The following is a 13,627-nucleotide window of genomic DNA, read 5'->3' on the forward strand; positions in this document are numbered from 1 at the left end:
AAGCCCCTGTTCCCCCAGGGTGTGGTATCTTGAACTTCACATTACCTCCCACTTAAAATGGAGTCTGGAAACAAGATGGCAGTACTTAGGGCAAGTTCCTTTTGCTTAAACCCAACACTGTTGATTACATTACATGCTTCATTTGATTATTTCACTTCTTTATCTCCTTTCATTTCCTGTTATAATTGTATTAACACTGTGTCAGTGTATTTCCTTATTTCTAATGATTTTAGTATCACATGTAAACTCATCGTGTAAATTATGACTGAAAATTAGCCCGAAGTCCTAGCAGCTGTTAGTGTAAGCTGAGTTTTGAGGGGGAAAGTCCCTGTTTCCAGCAGCCTCACAGATGCAGCTCAGTTACTTAGACAATATGCCAGTGAGAGAGGCAGGGGATTGGCCTTGGACAAAGAAATGAGGTCTAATCAATGTGACCATACTGTTCTGAAATTCCTGACAACCAGGCATTGAAGGCAATGAGTGATGCCTAGTCTTTCCCTGTTTATGAATGAAGTAAACAGATAACCCAAAACATGATAAACAAATGAACAAAATAAAAGAGCATCATGGAAAAGGGAGACTGGAGAGAGGGAGGGCTCAGTGTTTAGGAGGGTTTGCTGCTCCTCCAGAGCACCCAGGTTCAACTCCCAGCATCCTAGGTCCAGTTCCAGGGAGATCCAACACCTTTTTCTGGCCTAAAAAAGTACCAGGCACACATGAGGTGTACATATACACACATACATACATACATATATATATGAAAGTGTATGTAATGTAAGTATGTATGTCTTTGTACATATTTGCATGTGTGCAAAACAACCATTCACATGAAAGAAAAAATTAAAATAATTAAAAAATAAGTCAGAAAATTTCCCCCAAAAAAATTACCATGCATCTCACTGCCTCCTAGATCTAAATGAAATGTTGAACCTTTTCATAAGATGTCAGCCTTTGTAATGAAGAGTCAACCCTTTTAATGCAATTCCCTCTTCAAATAAAGAGTGCACCATGTTCACAAAAAGTCAGTTTTATTGTGAAGAAACATTCTGTTTCATAAATATCTATCCTGTAAAAAAGAAAAAAAAAGCTGTCTTTTTTCATAAAATGGAATCTTTTTACCAATGATTCCATCCAGTCAATGAAATTCCAAACTGTGAACAAAAATTAGATTATTTTCATATAAGGTCAGTTTTCATAAGGAATCTTTCCTTTATATAAAAAAGGGCAGTTTTCAAATTAAAAGGTACCATTTTCATAAAAGTCAATAGTTTTTGTGAAAAGTTAAACCTTTCAATGAAAGTCCAATAGTAAATTAAAAACTGAGCATTTATGAAAAAGCTTTAAGAAAAGTCCAAACTTTAGATAAAAGTCAACCCTTTCTATCTATTAACTAGAGGCCAACCTTTTTGTTGTTGTTTGTTTGTTTTTTTAGAGACAGGGTTTCTCTGTGTAGTTCTGGTGCCTGTCCTGGATCTCGCTCTGTAGACCAGGCTGGCCTGAACTCACAGAGATCTGCCTGGCTCTGCCTCCCGAGTGCTGGGATTAAAGTTGTGCACCACCATTGCCCAGCAGAGGACAACCTTTCAATAAAAGTTCACTTTTCAGAAGTCTCTAATATAAAATCCATTCTTTGAAGAAAAGCAGTTTCTAGGCACCTGGCAGAATAGGACTTCAATCGTGGTGAACAGAAAGGTCTCAGGCCTCCGGAGGTGTTTGAACGTTTTGAGAGAGAAAGCACCCTGTTTTCACAGAAATTCGACTATCTTGTTAGAAATAAGTTACTTTCTATATTGTAAAATTGAAAAAAATTAAAGCATAAAGGCCCTGACACAACAGGTTGCCAGAAGGTATAGTCTCTAAGGATATTTTGGTAATGAAGGGTAAACAACACTTGTAGGTGAAAACCCTTAACGTTAGTCAAAAATTAGTACTTAAGTAAAGGATTGCTCCAAAAGATAAGGGCACATCAAAAAATTTAACTATGTCACCCTAAGCTTATTAAAGTTAATACTCACAGTTAGGATATGGTTACCAATGCTTGCCAGAGGGCAAGATTGATATTTTAAAGGGAGAATTACTTACAGTATCTACTGCGGTCAGGCTCCTAATCAGAAACCGGGTCTTCACAGAGATCTGATGCTGTTACTGTTCACATCAACCCTTTGCCAGAATTGCCCATTTTTAAGCACAGTCTCTGTTCCCAACCTTTGCTTCTGTTCTGTGGGGTGTCCAGCCACCCAGCTTGGTGAATGCCTAAGGCCCCCTTGAATCTGACCTGCTTGGGGTGTGGGGTTTACCTGCCTCTGATTGCAGCCAGGAGTGTGGCTGTGCCCCAAGAAGTCCTGACTCAAATGGACAAAGTTCCAGGTTGCTGCTGCCTGGATGCTCACCATGTCACTAATCCCTTTTCTTATTCCCCTCTAAGGATGGCTGCAAAATGAAGGTCAAATTCGAAAGGCTGAACATCTGTAGATCCCTGGGGCGCAAAGACACTGATATGCTGGTTCCACTGTTAGGAAGCAACCTAGTCAGAGCCAGGCCTCCAATTTCGCAGTGGAGTGGATTTCTCTCTGCAAATGTCTGCAGGTGGCTCTCGTTCTGTGACTGCTAGTTTTAAAGTTTTCTAAGCCTAGCCAGTGTGCTTTTCCTGTGCTGAAGGCAAGTGTTTTTTTTTTTTTGGGGGGTGGGGTGGTGGAAGGGGAGGGGAGGGAGGTGAGGGTGCCAGGGTCCACCAGGGACCTAGCACAGCTAGGGGACTGCCACTGGCGGCTATTTCTGGATTTTGATATGCATTTTTACAGGACCCTGGCTGTGGCTGATGGACAGAGCTAGGTCCCACCCTGGCAAGGACCTGCAGAAGCCCCAGATGCTCAGCAGCCCATACAGTGATTTCTCCATCCTTCACCTAGAGCTCCATGGCAGCCCTAGCAATCAACTTCTAGCTGCACAGTAGGGCCTCAGTTAACTGCTTGGGGGACATGTTCACCCTTTTCTTTTCGGCATCAGCGTTTGCTTTGGGCTTTTAAAAAAACGATATAACTTTCCTCGGTTTCTTCTCGAGTTTGCAGTCAGCCTCACACACCGCCCACTTGGGCAGTGTAAAAACTTGGGCAGCATTGGCAGCGGGAATCCACCCCCAGCTGAGACAGTAAAAAATCAAGATCCCCCTGGCTGAGGAAGGTTCTGCTTCATGGTACTCACTACTAGGCAAACGCTGTTGTTCACCGAGATACCAAACAGGTAAAACACTTAACAGCAGAAAGAAACCAAAACGGTATAAGACTTTACCGCAGAGAAAAACCAAACGGTTTAAGACTTTACAGCAAAGAAAAAACCAAAACGGTATAAGATTTTACAGCAGAGAGAAACCAAAACGGTATAAGACTTTACTGAATGAAAACCCAAAATGGTATCAGACTTACAGCAGAGAAAAACCAAAACGGTTTAAAAAGTTGCAGCAGAGAAAAGCCAAAACGGTATAAGAATTTACAGCAGAGAAAAACCGAAACGATTTAAGACTTGACTGAAGAGAAAAAACAAAACGTTATAAAACTTTACAACACAGAAAAAAACCAAAATGGTTTAAGACTTGATTGAAGAGAAAGAACCAAAACGGTTTAAGACTTTACAGCAGGGAGAAACCAAAACGGCATAAGAATTTACAACACAGAGAAACTAAAACGGTATAAGAGTCACAGTAGAGAGAAACCAAAACAGTTTAAGAATTTACAACAGAGAACAACCAAGAGGGTACCGACTTTTCAGCTGACTGGCTGCAGCAGGATCTGCCTCACTGTATGCAAGCCTCAAAGCAAAGGCTGTTGTGCTTGGACCCTGGAACTCTGGAAACCTGTTCCCCAGAAACCATATGAGAGGCCAACATAAAATGCTGTAGTTAATACATGAGGTCCCCTGCTGTGAGTGGTGATGTGTGAGGGTCCTAGAGGCTTGGGATGCCTCAGGAGGACAGGATGCAGACCCCAGGCTCCTGGCCTCCCCACCTGGGTAGTCCTGCAGTCTTAGCCTCTGCTTTGCTGTCCTCTGTTAGAGGAATTCTCACAGGGTGAGGAATATTTCACAGGAGTGGATCCGATTCCTGGACGGTGGCGAGCTCGGAAGGCTGGTGGAGGGTAGGGGATTCTCGCAGAGAGCCAGGCAAGCACAGCAGTTGGGTGCCTGCTTTCTGTGCAGGAAGCCAGAAACCAGAGGCTCTGGTGGGGAGTGGGACCCGGCAGAAGCACCGCGGGGCAGGGTCGCACCTCAGCTGCCCTCCTGATGCTGGGATCGGAAGCCCAGACCTCTGACTCTGGGCGCTTGGCCAGTGCGGTCGGCCTGACGCCCCCAGTTGGTAGAGAAGAAGCCCGCCCCATTTTGTCTGGCCTCCTGGAGCGGATTCACTGCCCATGGCTATCTGTCATGTCTGTCTGCTGCCCTCCAGTCTTTGGCCCCAGGGAGCCATGGGGGAAAACAGACCCTTTGGGCTACTGCTCCCTGCCAGCATGCTTCCTTTCCGAAGGCCTCCATTTTCAAAATAAAAACGCAGTGACAACTGACTAATGTTCCTGCCAATGTTTCATTTATTTTATACTAAAAAAAAAAAACCCGTGATATACAAGGCGAAACTGTGTGTGGTGGAGTAGACTGAATTAAAACAATAAAAAAATAAAATTAAAGGGAGGACCTGACTACTCGTAAGGGGTTGTCCTTTGTATTATAGACAAGAGAATTCAGGCAGAGGATGAGGTTGAGACGGAGTCGGATGCAGAGAGGGAGACAGAGACAGAAACATCTGGGAAAGTCAAGAGTGCACATAGCCAGACCGAGGTGGGCCTCGCCAGGAGAGAGGGACCCCCCCCGCCCCCGCCCCGAGAGCAAGGGAGGAGTCCAGGAACAAAAGGGGCAGCCAGAAACAAGAGGCTGGTGTAGCCAAACTGGCTGCTTTATACAGGGGCCAGAGGAGATGGGGGGTGGGGGTGGGGGGTGGGGAGAAGAAAGCCCAGCCCAGTATCTGGGCTGGAGAGTTCAGGGTAAGGGAGAGGGGTACACAAGTACCCAGGGTGCTGAGACAGGGCCAGTCAGCATCAGCCTTGATATGTTAATAAGCAATTAGCCATCTGTCTGGACTCTGAGGTTTCACACCAACCTGTAATCCAAGCACTCCACCTGCAGAGGTAAGGGGGAGGGTGACTGCAAATTCCAGGCCAGTCACTTCAGCACAGCCAGGCCAGTCCTGGCCACCGAGCAAGACTGGAAATTTTCTTAAAAATCATAACTCATGTGGAGTTCACCCCTCAAATTCCCAGGATAGTCTAAAGGTTCCTATCTTTCAAACACAATGCAGGATGCGTCACATTGTCACATCGAAGGATTTCTGGGAGCTTCATAGAGCCCAGTGGAGCGGATTTCTCTCTGTAAATGGCCACCCGAGGTTCTTGGGGCTGTGACTGCGAGTTTTAGAGTTTTTCTGCATGGCTCCTGTTTCTGGATTTCACTGTGTGTTTTAGTAGGGCCCTGGCTGAGGCTGATGTGCAGCGCCAGGTCCCACCCTGGCGAGGACCAGCAGGCGCCTCCCGGGTGCTCAGCAGCCTATACAGTGGTCTCTCAGTCACCAGAGAGACCCACTGCAGCTGCACAGATCCTTCTGGGGGCTTTTGGACCCTCGCAGCATGGATGGCTTTTACTTCATTTCTTGACTGATGTGTGCACCCTTTTTTTACAGTAGTGTTTGCTTTCAGCTTTTAAAAAAGCGATATAACCTTAATTGTTTTCTTCTCCAATTTGTCCTTTGCCTCACACCTGTCTCTTTGGGCTGTGCCAATACTTGGGCAGCCAGTGGCAGCAGGGATCCGCTCCTAGCAGAGACTGTAAAAAGGGAGAGCCCACTGGCTGAGGCAGGCTCTGCCTCAATGTACCTAAGTTATTAAGCAAAAGCTTCTGTTCTAAACTGAGTAAGACTGAAAAACTGTCTCTGACAAACCAAATCGGTCCAAGATTTTACAGCAGAGATTAACTTAAGTGGTGTAAGATTTCACAGCAGACTGGCTGTGGCGTGTTCTGCCTCACTGTATCCAATCGGCTATGCTAGAACTGTTTGCCCAAAGTTTCTAAGACTGAAAAATGTTAGGGAGAAACCACGTGAGACGCCAATATAAATCGCTGTAGCAAGTACATAAGTCATCTATCTAGAAGTCGTGTGTGTGTGTGTGTGTGTGTGTGTGTGTGTGTGTGTGTGTGTGTGTGTGCCATGCAGCCAAATGTCTGGTCTGTGCCGGTGAAAGAGGCTTGGGATGCCTCAGGAGGAACAGCTGAAGAACCCCAGCTTTGTTGTGTCCGGACAAGGGTAGACCGACATCCTTGCCCTCTACCTTGCTATCTGGCACAAGCTTGGAAAGCTGGTGTAGGGTAAGGGATTCTTGCAGAGACCAGAGCAAGCCCAGCAGTTCCCTGCCTGCTTTTTCTGTGGGAAGCCTGAAGTCAGAGGCTCTAGAGGAGGACCTGGTAGAAGTATCCCCTTCTGTTGAAAATGCACTGGGAAATCCAGAAATCAGCCGGTGCCTCTTGTGTTCCTGGCCAATGTTTGCTTAATTGTATGCTTAAGAATGTCATCTAAGCCGGGCGGTGGTGGCGCACGCCTTTAATCCCAGCACTCGGCAGGCAGAGCCAGGCGGATCTCTGTGAGTTCAAGGCCAGCCTGGTCTCCAAAGCGAGTTCCAGGAAAGGCGCAAAGCTACACAGAGAAACCCTGTCTCGAAAAACCAAAAAAAAAAAAAAAAAAAAAGAATGTCATCTACAGAGCATTGGTGTGTGATGGTGCAGGCCTATAATCTCAACACTCTACCTGCATCGGTAGGGGAAGGGGCTGCAAATTCCAGGCCAGTCAGTTCAGAGCAGTCACTGTCATGCCAGACACACCTACCCAGCCAGACTCTGGGAATTTTCTTAAAAATAGCAATTCATGTGGGGCCTCAAAAAAGTCAGGATAGCTAGTACATTTCTTGTAAACACAATGAAGGATGTGTCAGCACACCAGACTTCTGGTAGTATTATTGATCCATAGTCAGCATTCAGTTTGCTGACAACATCCTGATATGGATAGATTGATGAGATCATGATTGCATGCAATCAGTGACAGCTGAGATTTCACCAAGATGCAAATGAAAATAAACTTTTGAGACAGGAGAGACAATACCTTCAACAAATGTTGCTTGCAAAACTTGATGGCCACAAGTAGAATGCAGTTAAATCTCTCTCTCTCTTTCTCTCTCTCTCTCTCTTTCTTTCTCTCTCTCTCTCTCTCTCTCTCTCTCTCTCTCTCTCTCTCTCTCTCTCTCTCTCTGTCTGTCTTTGTCTCTGTCTCTTTCTCTATCTCATCCTGTAGGAATATCAGTTCAAATGGTTCCAAGACCATTCTACTCTACCCACAGCTCTAGAGCTTGCAGAGAAAGAAGTAGCCTAAACACTGCAAGATATCCTCATGGGCAAATACTTTCTGAATAGGACTCTGGTCACCAAAGAAATAGTGCCACCATCTGGCAAATGGTATGTCATGTCATTAAACTGAAAATCTTAGTCCCAGTGAAGAAAATGATGTTTGTCAAGTACCCATAGAACTGAAGAAAATATTTTTTGCTAGCTGTCAAGTTAATCTTACATCTTTCTAGGGTTTCAAAAGGCTTTACATAAGAAATAATTAAGAATAGGGAGGGCAATAAAAATATATAACATTAATAATGTAGTATGTAGGTTTAGGTTCCTGGATGCATTTGGATGTACAGGTTGATTGTGGAGGGCTTTTTTGGAAGTGTATAAATCTGTGGGTTTGGGTGACTTTTTACATCTTGCCTACCATTGCATGAAGCATTGGGGTTTCTTCAAAATGTGTGTATCATACTTCTTTTGGGAGGGGATTGTTTTCTTCTTTTCTGAAACTCTTACTGGAGTTAAATTTGCAATTTAGAAACATTTAATTTTGTTAATCGTTTCTAGGATACTTAAGCAACATCTAAAGCATTGCTGTTTAAAATTTTCTGACCAAAAGGAAAAAAAGAAAAAGGAAGATTGATGGTATGGAGGCATGGCTCAGTGTTTAAGAGCACTGGCTGCTTTTGCAGAGGACCCAGGTTTTGTTCCCAGCACCCACATAGCAGCTTAAAACTGCCCTTAACTCCAGTTCCAGGAGATCTGGCACCTTCTTCTGGTATCCTTGGGAACCAGGCATGCAGGCAGTACTCATACACTTATACACATGAAATAAATAAATAAGTTATTAAAAGGTTGATTTTTACCTTTATAGGTCATTATTCTCTTAGGAGACAGATCTTTGGGCATGCGTGTGAAGTGAGTTCATCAACTGGGTTGAGGCGGGAAAGTTGAATCCGTTCTAAGTATGAGTGACTGTGGGAGGCCAGCTCCCACCTTTTTCAGGGTTCCTATGAGGAGGAGAGAGGCATAAGGAATTTGTAGATAGAAATATAGTGGGGAGAGAAACAGACAGAAACACAGGATAGCCTCGGGAGGGCCTGAATCAATATCTTCAGCCCCTTTTGTCTCTTCAAAAGGGCTTTTTATAACAATGCCAAGGGGCAGAGCAAAAGACCTCCCCCTTGCTAGATCAAAGCATACCACATATCCAAGTGCAGACCCTTCCAAACACCTGGTAACCCCCACAAGGTCAATTCATCCCTGCTAGGTAAAGCAAGCTCAGATCTCCCTAGGAAACCTCTGTGGGCTCCCACAGGTAGCAATATCTCACTGGCTTGGGTCCCTGACTCAATCAAAAGGAAAGAGTGAGCTGAACACCAGCATTCATCTCTGTCTGCTTCTTGACTATAGACACAATGTGATCATGCATACGTATGCATGTAGTAGGTAGCTGTTCCAGCCTTGACCTGGAAGTACTACCCCCATTGAGGCTTCCAGTAACTGTCATGCCTATGAGGCAGGGCCAAGAGGAGCTCTTAGGACCTGAGATCTGGATGTGCCGGCTCTCTTGGTTCCTGGATCCTGGACACTGGAGGTAGACCAAGCAGAGTTCTCCAGAGAACACGGCTGGACTGTGCTTCACCTTTCCCAGACCCTGTAACTTGTCCCTTCACTTGTGAGTTACCCCACAAAATAAACCTCCCTTTTAACTATGCAGAGTGGCCTTAATACTTCCACCAATAAATGCATGTATACACATGCAAACTATGTACTTGGGATAAAGACTAAGAATATTTAGTGCCCTGCTCAATAAAGATACCTGGGGAGGCATCAAAAGATATCGTTTCTTTTAATTTTTTTTTGTTTTCTTGTTTTTACACCCTGCCCAAAGCTTCCTTTCCCTCCCCTGTGTCCAGTCCATCTGCCACCTCACCTCCTCCTCACCCCATCCACTCCTCCTCCACTGTTTCTCTTCAGATACAGGCAGGTATCCCATGGATATCATGGAGCCATGATCTAACAAGCTGCAGTGAGACCAGGTACCTCCTTTTCCACTAAGGTTGGATGAAGCAATCTGGCAGGAGGAATGCGTCCCAAAAGCAGGCAACAGAGTCAGAGATATCCCCCACTCTCACTGCTAGGAGTCCCACTTGAAGACCAACTTACACAACTGTCACATATCTGCAGTGGGCCTAGGTCAGTCCAACGCAGGTTCCCTGGTTGTTGGTTCAGTCTCTGTGAGCTCCTATGTTAGTTGGTTCTCTGGGCTTTCTTTCTTTTCTTTTCTTCTTTTTTTTTTTGGAGCTGAGGACCAAACCCAGGGCCTTGTGCTTGCTAGGCGAGTCCTCTACCACTGAGCTAAATCCCCAACCCCTCTCTGGGTTTTCTTGTGGTGCCCTTGACACCACTGGGTCCTACAATCCTTCCTCTCCCTCTTCCACAGAATTCCTTGAGAAACATCATGACCAAAAGCAACTTTTGGGTGAAAGTGTTTATTTCAGTTTACAGTGATAGTCCATCATAAAGAGGAGTCAGGGTAGGACCCTGGAGGCAGGCACTAAAGCAGAGGCCATGGAGGAATGCTGCTGACTGGCTTGCTCCCCATAGCTTGCTCAGTCTCCTTTCTTATACAATTCAGAACTAACTTTTCAGGGTTGGCATTGCCCACCATGGGGAAGGCCCACCCACATTAACCATTAATCAAGAAAATGCCTTCTGGACTTGCCAACTGGCAATCTGGATGGAGGTTAGATTTCTCTTCCTGAATAATTCTAGTTTGTCAAGTTTGGAAAACAAACAAAACAACAATAACAACACCAAACCCGAAACTCAACAATGACAAAGCGGCTAAGAAAAATCAAGGAGACTCCAGCTACAACAGCTAATGTAGCCACTGCGGCCTTACCTGTCTACAGACATGCTCTAACCCAAAGATGGCAAAAACACAGATGTTGCTGATCTACCAGATAATAATTAGTCAATCATGATATTTTTCAACTTATTATAAAGGCTTTAATTTAATTATTTCATATATTGTCAAGTGCAATATTTAAGAATTTGATTTCAGTTTATAAATGGGTTGTACTATTGGTTTTACCTGAGCTCTTGTGAGTCAGTCTTATTCCAGAACTCAGGGAAAAACTCACAGTGAGAATGTCAGAGTAGAGGATATTTTATTGAGATAGTGATGAACATGTACAAGGTATCTCAACAAACAACTCTGGCCAGGCCTGTGAACATGCAGAGTGCTTTGGCAAGGACATCTACACACTGAGGGACATCCAATGAGGTTCCTATGTTGAAGAAATCTCCTGGGTCTTGGTACCAAAGAAAGGCAGAGGGAGCTGGGACCCACTGCTACTATGGTGGGTGTTTGGGTGGTGGACAAGACTTGGGACTCTCGGGGGTGGCTGTTCTGGAACAGGAGGAGGGCATCACTTGGAAAGTCCAACATGGATTTCTGGTGTTTCCTTCATTTCTTTCTGGAGGACAGTGACCTAGCAGCGAAATGGTCTGCAGCAGACTGAGGGGCCAGGTTCCTCTCTCTGGGAGACACCTGAGGCTTCTTGAAATTCTCAGGTGTGGGGACCCAGGCAAGTTGCTCTTCTGCAGGCTTCAGGGTGCTTTCCTCTCTGTGTTTCTGTCTAGGACAGGCCCAACTCGGAAGACCACAGGGCTCAGCACACAGCTGCTTGGTGAAGTTCCAGCTGTCCTCAGAGAGGTGTCCCAGCTTTGGATACAAAGGGAGCAGCCTGACACCAGAAAGCCCCAGATGCAGGTCTCTTAGGATTCTAGGCTCCAGTGCCTGGTCTGCAGAACCCCAGGCCTTCCTCACACACAGTACTGCTCCATGATGTCTCTCACACAGCAGCCGAAGGGGGAATGTGGTTGAAAGAGTCCAGGACTATCATTTTTATACTCTTCCTGAGTAGGTGGTCTTAGGCCCACTGAGGCTCACTGGGCAAAGGCGGTGATGGGAAAAGTGGGAGGGGATAATTGGATTAGAAAGCCTGCCCAATGTCATCAGTCTCAAATTTCACCTATCTTGGTAAGAAATTATCCAAAGCTCAAGGGAACTAGGGATTGCTGGATTGTTAGAGGGAATTCTAAAGTACCAGTAGGTTGATCTTAGTATTGCATGCTACTTGGAGGTGGAGGCAGGGGGATAAGAAGTTCAAGGTCATTCTCTGTTGTGTGATATTTTGTTTGTGTTCTGACAAAGCTTGTCTTTGTCAGAGGGTGGAACTAGTCACTAGTTAACCATAGAGGCCAGGAGGTGGTGGCTCACACTTTAATCCGAGTACTCTGGAGGTGGAGAGAGGAAGTGGTAAGGTTGGGCAGAGACAGGATCTCAGCCCTTTTGGTTGGAGGATTTGGAGAGGTAAGAAGTCACTGGTGGTTGCTCCTCTTCTCTGATCTTTCAGGTTATTACCCTGGCATTTGACTCCTAATTTTTCTTGATAGACTAATTAGATTCTCTTCAATTCTCACTAACTGAGAATTTGAGATGAGCCTCATCTACCTAAAAGCAGTCTCAATAAATAACTAAATAAAGCCAGATTGATAAACTCCAGTGTTGTTAGAGTTAAGGATATATTGTTTGCCTTTCTAGAGGAGTGATTCCCAAATGTTATCTAATTTTCCCCTGTTTTGATTTATTTTAACAATGTTTATAATGGAAGCAAAGATTAATTTTAATTTTGCAAGAATGCAGGGGGCTAGATAGATGGCTTAGTAGTTTAAAGCAGTTGTTTCTCTTCCCAAGGACCTGGGTTCAGTCCCCAGCACCCACATGGTGACTGATAATCATCTGTAACTGCAGTTCCAAGAGACTCAAACCCTCTTCTAGCCTCTTCGGGCACTAGTCATCTGTCTACACATATACACAGGCAGGCAAAAACATCCATATACATAAAATAAATTTTAAAATGTTACAGGAATGCATTCATGGGAATCTTCCATAATAGAAAGGAACATTTAGAGCATTCTATCAGAAAATAATTTGCTTTATTATTGCTGGTATCGTATTTCCACCCATTAGACCAAATCGGAATGAAAACAATGTCAAATAGGAATATATGATTGCAGTTCATCTGGACTTAACTAAAACCAAAAGTGGCGCAGTACATGGCTGTGGGATTTTTCTTGATGGAATCTGGACTTCCTGATACTACTCCCTCCCCCAACCCCCAAACCATGAAAGAACATGCATCTATGCTTCTCTAAGTGCCTTCTAATCCCTGGATTACAGAAACATCAGCCCCTGTGCTCTAACCCTCCTCTGGTTAATTTAGTTGTCCCTGTATAAACTGACAATGTGACTGTTTCATGGTATGGTTGATAGGTAACAGAGCTGGTTGGTGGCATTGGTTACCGGTGGAAAAGTCATGAGCCACGGCCATAATTATTAGAGTTACAGAGAGCTTTATTAGAAGGGAAAGGAGGGAAAAGAGAGGGGAGCCAGGCCTGGGGGGAGGGAGAGATGGCGGGAGCAGAGCAGAGAGCAGGGAGCAAAGAGAGAGGGTGGGGGTCTGTATCCGGCTTTTTAAGGCTGATGACATAAGACACGAGACCCTGAACTGTGCATGTGCCGGAGTGATGGCAGGATCCTAACATTCCAGACTTTTTGCTTATTATAAAAAGCAAGTGATAGGAATAGAGGCGTCGTTTCTCCCAGAAAAACTGCTTCCAGCTGACTTGGTGGGAGTCTGTTGGCTCTTGGGGGGGGGTGTGGGAAAGGGGAGTTTCTGAAGTCCTGGGATGATGGGGTATCTGTCCTTCATTTCCCTGGAGCCGTCCATCCCTCTTGGCTTGGCACCCTGGCCGCTTTTGTGTCTGACAGAAAAATGAAAATTTTTAACATGAAAAATTTTGAACATGTTAAGAAGCAGCCATAAGAAAATTGGTGACAATTGTAGTGTTTAATACTCTGCTTATATTGGTTAGTGTTAATGAGAGAGACAGAGAGATTGGAACATGTTTTTAAGTTTTATCAGAGACAGATTATTTTAAGGCACCTGTTTCCTTTACTAGTTTAGCATCCAAGAGACACAGGTGATCAATGGTTGAGAGCATTTAACAGTAATTGATGGTTATATTTAAGTCTGTTTTTGCAGAGCCCAGACACTTTTGGGTCTGGGGGGTGTAAATACCTTTTAGCTGTTACAGTTTCTTACTTGATGATCCCTGGACTCCAGTTCTGTGG

Source organism: Peromyscus californicus, unplaced genomic scaffold (genome assembly GCF_007827085.1).
Source record: "Peromyscus californicus insignis strain IS unplaced genomic scaffold, ASM782708v3 Scaffold_18__1_contigs__length_77618521, whole genome shotgun sequence".
NCBI lineage: Eukaryota > Metazoa > Chordata > Mammalia > Rodentia > Cricetidae > Peromyscus > Peromyscus californicus.